Source organism: Mobula birostris, chromosome 2 (genome assembly GCF_030028105.1).
Source record: "Mobula birostris isolate sMobBir1 chromosome 2, sMobBir1.hap1, whole genome shotgun sequence".
Classification (NCBI taxonomy): domain Eukaryota; kingdom Metazoa; phylum Chordata; class Chondrichthyes; order Myliobatiformes; family Myliobatidae; genus Mobula; species Mobula birostris.
The window spans coordinates 187,392,937-187,399,984 of record NC_092371.1 but is presented as its reverse complement, the minus strand read 5'-3'; the positions used below and the strand labels follow the sequence as shown (position 1 = coordinate 187,399,984).

The 7,048-nt window shown below is 46.6% G+C and overlaps 1 pseudogene; it reads left to right on the top strand.

Moving 5' to 3' along the window:
• The first annotated feature begins 645 nt into the window (after positions 1-645).
• LOC140211071 (craniofacial development protein 2-like) lies at positions 646-3,270 on the top strand (annotated as a pseudogene).
• Positions 3,271-7,048: the final 3,778 nt, after the last annotated feature.

Here is a 7,048-nt window from a genome sequence, read left to right as displayed (position 1 = left end):
CGGAGATGCCCAAACTTTTGCATGCTACTGTAGTGGAGAGGTTGTGAAGACTTCAGACAAAGTCAGGAATCAAAAGTTTGAGCATGGTGGGACTAATGTTCTGAGATGCTCAACACAATTTCAACGCAAGAAGTAAGGGCAGATGAGCTCAGGGCATGGATCAACACCAGGAATTATGATATTGTAGCCATTAGTGAGATATGGCTGCAGGAGGAGCAGTTAAATATTCTGGGGTTCTATTGTTTTAGATGCAACAGAGTGGGAGGGATTAAAGGAGGAGGGAAGGTCTATTCCAAGTGTTGCTGCCTACATATACTTTCAAGGTGGAAGGAAAGCCAACATAGATACATGTCTTGCGTTACAAGTCAGTGGTGCCACCGTACAGTCAGGTCAGGGCCGTGCCTTGCTGCTGGTACCACGTAGCCCAGTACTACCTGTCTCGGGCCGAGGTGTCGGCGACTCAATCGGCACACCCCCGGTGCACTTCGGTTAACCAGGGAGGAGGGTGTGTTGGCACCCAGCAGGACTGAAAACGAAACCTGTCAAAGGGCAGATGAACTCTTTGTGAGTCAACGGCCACCTACTGTCTGTGTGAGGAGTGGCGCGCCACACAGTCTTTCGTTTTGCGCCTTGTAAGGCATTATGATGACAGACAACCCAACAAACCCTATACTTCCAGAGCCGGGAGTGCTCAGGAACTCTGCGGAACGCCCAGACCCTGGCCGAGACAGGCAGTATGAAGCTGCAACCTCAAACCCCATGGGGAGGGTTGAGTCCGACAAGGGGGCCGAGCAAACGGCGCCTCTTTTGCGTTGTAAGGTAAAAACAATCATCGCAACTTTCAACGCAAACACCATCCGCCTCTTGCCTCGATGCACAGAGTTGGCATCACAGGCAAGCAGCCACGAGATCTCCATCTTGGGGATGCAAGAACACCGTCATGTACACCCTGACGAAGAGATAAGGTTCACAGAGGTAGAGGGGATGCACCTCATCACCTCGTCCACATGGAGAGAGCCGACGATGATGTCAGCACAAGGTGGAGTAGGGCTGATGTTGAACAGCAAGGCGAAGGAGGCACTGAGGGGCGTAGTCTCAGTCAGTGACAGAATCCCTACTGCGGAATTCGATGGAAACCCGGCGACCTCTGTCATCATCTGTTACTCCCCGCACAACTGGAGGCCTTCTACAGTAAACTTCACAAAGCTGTCACTTCAATACCGGCACATAACTTCCTGGCTGTGCTCGGCGATTTTAATGCCCAGGTTGGACTGGAAGATGTTCCATACTCATACCAAGACTTTACCAACAGAAATAGACAATATCTAGTTGATTTCATCCAGGAACACAGTCTCGTTGCCACCAATACACAATTCAAGAAGTGACCTGGTAAACTGTGGACATATGAAAACATATGAAAACCTCTTCGTTGGTTATGTGGAACAGTCTGTGCTCCAAACCTATTCTGGTACTGCTCCCCAACTTTTCCTTTGGTACATTGACGACTACATTGGTGCTGCTTCCTGCACCCATGCTGAGCTCGTCAATTTCATCGACTTTACTTCTAACTTCCACCCAGCCCTCAAATTCACCGTCTATCTCGGACACTTCTCTCCACTTTCTTGATCTCTCGGTCTCCATCTCCGGAGACAGACTGTCCACTGACATCTTCTACAAGCCCACTGACTCTCATAACTACCTCAACTATACCTCTTCCCACCCCGACACATGCAAAAATGCCATTCCCTATTCCCAGTTCCTCCGTCTCCGCCGCATCTGCTCCGAGGATGAGGTTTTCCGTTCCAGGACATCTCAAATGTCCTTTTTCTTTAAGGATCGTGGTTTCCCTTCTGCTGTCATCAATGATGCCCTCATCCGCATCTCCTCCATTTCCCACACTTCGGCTCTCACCCCATCCTCCCGCCACCACAACAGGGACAGAGTTCCCTTTGCCCTCACCTACCACCCCACCAGCCTCCAGATCCAGCACATTATCCTCCGCAACTTCCGCCACCTTCAACAGGACCCCACCACTAAGCACATCTTTCCCTCTCCACCCCTCTCCGCCTTCCGCAGGGATCGGTCCCTCTGCGACTCCCTGGTCCACATGTCCCTCCCCACGGATCTCCCACCTGGCACTCATCCCTGTAAGCGCAAGTGCTACACCTGTCCCAACACCTCCTCTCTTGCCACCATTCAGGGCCCCAAACAGTACTTCCAACTGAGGCAACACTTCACTTGTGAGTCTGTTGGAGTCATCTATTGCGTCTGGTGCTCCTGGTGCGGCCTCCTCTACATTGGTGAAACCCGACGCAGATTGGGGGACCGCTTCGTCGAGCACCTCCGCTCCGTCCGCCACAACAGACAGGATCTCCCAGTAGCCACCCACTTCAACTCTGCTTCCCACTCCCATTCAGATATGTCCATACATGGCCTCCTCTACTGCCATAATGAGGCTAAACTCAGGTTGGAGGAGCAATACCTCATATACCGTCTGGGTAGTCTCCAGCCCCTTGGTATGAACATAGAATTCTCCAACTTCCGGTAATTCCCTCCTCCTCCCTTCCCTTATCCCTATGTCACTCTGCCCCCTCCCCCAGCTGCCTACCACTTCCCTCTTGGTTCTTTCTCCTTCTACTACCCATTGTGTTTTCCCCTATTCCTTCTTCACCTTTCCTGCCTATCACCTTCCTGCCTCCCTTCCCCCACCCCTTTATCTTTCCCCTTACTGGTTTTTCACCTGGAACTTCCCAGCCTTCTCCTTCCCACCTTCCCCACACCTTCTTTATAGGGCCTCTGCCCCTTCCCCCTACAGTCCTGATGAAGGGTTCCGGCCCGAAACATCGACCGATCTTTTCCACGGATGCTGCCTGTCCTGCTGAGTTCCTCCAGCTTGTTGTGAGTGTTGCTGAAAACAGAGCCTCCATCTACAGGAAACAGCTCGATTACATCCTCGTAAGAACAAAATGGCGTAATTGTGTGATCAACACAGAAGCCTATAGCACCTTCAACTCGGTCAGTTCTGACCACAGAGTAGTGTCAATGCAAGTGAGACTGAGCCTGCGGCAACCCAAAGCCACAGGTCCCAAGGAGAAGATAGACTGGAAGGCATTCTCCTCACAACCTGTTCTTCAAGCCCAGTACACAGTGGAGGTGAGAAATCACTTCGGCCCACTGGAAAGGGGGGAGGAAAAGACTGCCACCGACCACTACCGACTGCTCATAGACGCACACACAGATGCAACAAAGAGTTTGCCGACTGTGAAGTGAATCAAGAAGAGTCGGATCGTGAAACATCTTGACGTTGTCGCAGCAAGAAGTGTGGTCAATGCTTGTCATGCCGGACTTAGAAGGAGTGAAACAGAAGAGCTAAGAGACAAGTTCAAGGCAGCAAAGAAGAATCTCTTTGCCGTCTACAACCAACTGAAGGAAGAGGAACTAGCTGAGAGGATTAGAGAGATAGAATCTGCTAATGAAGACATGCAGCATGGAGAAGCATGGTGCCTAGTCAATGAGATCAGTAGACGGAAGGAGTCCCCATTGGGTTAAATAAGTGGTAAAACAGCAGAGGACTGTGTCCTGACATGGTTTACCCACTTTAAGAACCTGCTGGGAAGTCCTCCAACGGTCACGGAAGAAAAAGAGGACATACCCACGATACTAATGCAAGTCGACATCGATGACGGCCCATTCACCATCGAGGAACCAAAGAAGGCCAAGTATGCACTCAAACAGGGCAGGAGCGCTGGACCAGATGGGATACCACCATATGTCCTGAAGAACTGCGACCCGGATGACATCTTGCTGGACATATGTAATACGGCACTGATGAAAGGCGACAAACCGGAACAGTGGTCATTCTCAAACATTATCCCAGTCCCCAAGTCTGGATCCCTCACAAAGACAGATAACTACCGCGGTATCAGCTTGACCTGCATCTTAGCAAAGCTATATAATCGGATGATCTTGAACAGGATTCGCACCGCCATTGACCCTAAGCTAAGATTCAATCAGAATGGTTTTCGGCAGAAGCACACAACAGTAATGCAAATACTTGCTCTCCGTAGGATCATCGAGAAAGTCAAGAAGAACAACCTACCAGCTGTAGTTGCTTACATCGATTTTCGCAAAGCTTTTGACTCCATTCACTGAGGTAAAATGCTGAAGATCCTGAAAACTTACGGAGTGCCAGACCATCTACTGATAGCAATAGAGTCCAGCTATACCAAAACCATGGCGAAAGTTGTATTACCAGACGGAGAAACAGCAGTGTTCGAGCTCCTAGCTGGTGTGCTGCAAGGAGACACTCTGGCACCCTACATCTTTATAATCGTCCTTGATTATGCTCTGCGTCAAGCTACCAAAGGTCATGACGCTTGGTTTTACCATAAAACCAGGGCGAACCAAAAGGGCCAGACCAGTTACACTCACAGATCTCGATTTTGCAGATGACATAGTCCTGCTCTCTGACCAGACGGAGGAAGCACAGCAGCTACTGACAAAAGTGGAAATTGACTGCAATAAAGTTGGACTTCACCTAAACACTAAAAAGACAGAGTACATGGTGTTTAACTGTGACGAAGGTACTCTCAAGACCGTAAAGAATGATACTATTAAAGTCTTTGACTACAAGTACCTCAGGTCAAGAATGATGAGTTTTGAGAAGGACATAAAGATATGGAAGGCGCTGGCGTGGAGGGCTATGAACGACATGAAGGAAATCTGGAAGTCGAACCTGACCAGATGGCTTAAAAAGAGGATTTTCATAGCAATCACAGAGTCCATTCTGAGTATGGATGCGAGACGTGGACACTCACCGAGATGATGCAAAAGTCTGTAGATGGTTGCTATACGCGAATGCTCCGGATGGCTCTTGACATGAGTTGGCAACAGCACATGATGAACGTTGAGCTCTATGACAACCTACCGATGCTCACCACTAAAATCGAGGCGAGAAGACTGCAACTAGCGGGGCTCTGTCTACGCCACCCCGAGCTACCTGCCAGCCTAGTCATCATATGGGAGCCCAAGCACAGGAGGATGAATCCTGGGCACCCTCCCAAGACTGTGGTCAACACGCTCCTAGAAGACAGCGGCGTGGCTAATGTAGATGAACTGAACACACTGATGAGGGAGAAGGAGAAGTGGAGAGTCTGTCATCGTGCCTAACGCCAGCCCCCTAGGCCTGAGTCGACGTCGTAGTAGTAGTAGTAGTAGTAGTAGGTGCCACCGTACCAGGGCCAGAAGAACTTTTGATCTTTCTTATGTCACCTTAAGTAATCATACATTCTAAGTTTTGCTTAATCTGGACATCTATTTTCTGCTTAAATGCAGAAGAATCTCAGGACACTACTACTTTTCTTCATCTTAGTTATGAATATGTGTTGCATACTAACAGGTCAGGTTGTTGGGTGTGTTCTAAAGAGGGCCTATATACAGTATTCAGAAGGTGGATTGCCAATGCATTTATACACCTCGATCATAGTGAATTTGGTTCCATGTTTTACTTTGATAATGAAGTTAGAACTGTAAAGGGAGCACAGGACTACACTGCCTATAGGAATGATTCTTGCCAATGTAACAGTTTTGAGGGATGGTATTTACAATTGCATAACCCCTCTGCTCTGAAACTGCTTCATGGGAAGAGGGCGAACTACTGAATGTTACTGTAACCATCAAGGGACAGGTCTAGATTTAAGTAACAGTACGAATGCGATTAAGAGTATTTATCGGATTTGTGGCAACCAAGGTCATACTTTACATAAGCAATCAGCAGTTCAAGATTGAAATGGGAAATTTCTTCACATGGAAGTCAAGGATTTTTGAAACTCTTCACCCAAGAGAGTTGAGAAGCAAATAATATGAAATTTAAGCAAGAACATGATTCAGGTAAAATGTCTCATTGAATAGTGCAGCCCATGTGAGTGTCAAATGGCCTACACCTGCTGCTATTTTTAACATTTCTCCTGCTCTTCTCCAATTTCAACATAGCTAATCAAAACAGTTTTATTGCCTTTCCTGATAATGTTCTTCCTAACTGCTTCATATTATCTGCATTAAAAGAGGCAATAAGGAAATATTTTTAATTAGTTTATCAGGAGGTGCTGTTTCAAATTAAAGGGCTGTATTACACATTTCTTTTCACCACTAAATACGTGCTCAGTTTTACAAGTCTGCCTACACAACTTACATCTACGAAGCTAAGGGCATTGACCACAATCCTCACATTTATAAGTGGCCTTATGATAGTCATAAGTACAATAAAATATAAATTTTAGTTCTTGTAAAACACATGTAAGATCACCAGTTTCAGCTGATTCAAGAACAGACTGCATTTACCTTGAGTCTTTGACATAGAACAGGGCATTTTGCAAAGATGTTTCAAACACATAACACTGGAGAAATCAAGGGTGAGAGGACACATGACAGCCCAAAGTCAGAGAAATATTGAGAGTTGTAGGATAGAAGAATGTTTTAGAGAATGGGAGGAGAAAGATGAGGCAATATTTAAGATTAAGAAAGGAAACTGAAAGAAGTTGTGAGAAGTATAAGGTGAAAGGCTCAGCAGTTGGTGGGCTGAAACAAATTTAAGACAATTGGTTTTATCCAAAAACACACACAAAATGCTAGAAGAACTCAACAGGCCAGGCAACATCTATATAGGGAAGTGAGCAGTGGATGTTTCTGTCTGAGACCCTTCATCAGGACTAATAAGCAAATATTCTTAGGAGCTGCTCATAAGTTAAATGGATTTTAAGATTTTACTAATAAATGTTGAAGACCTGGCATTTCCTGAGAAATGAGAAGAATGTGATGATATCTACTTTATCATTAAACTTCATTCCATGCTGTAATGTTCCCTTGAAGAGATAATTCCAATGTAAGGTTATGCTCCTCGAGGGACTAGTAATGACCAGGTTAATTACAAATCATATTTGCAAAGCTTGAGATGATACAGCAGATCTAATTGCTTCAAAAGATGCAGCCAGAAAATGACATAGAAAACTGCATACTATCTAGCTCTCTGTATGATCTGTGCTATGTGTCA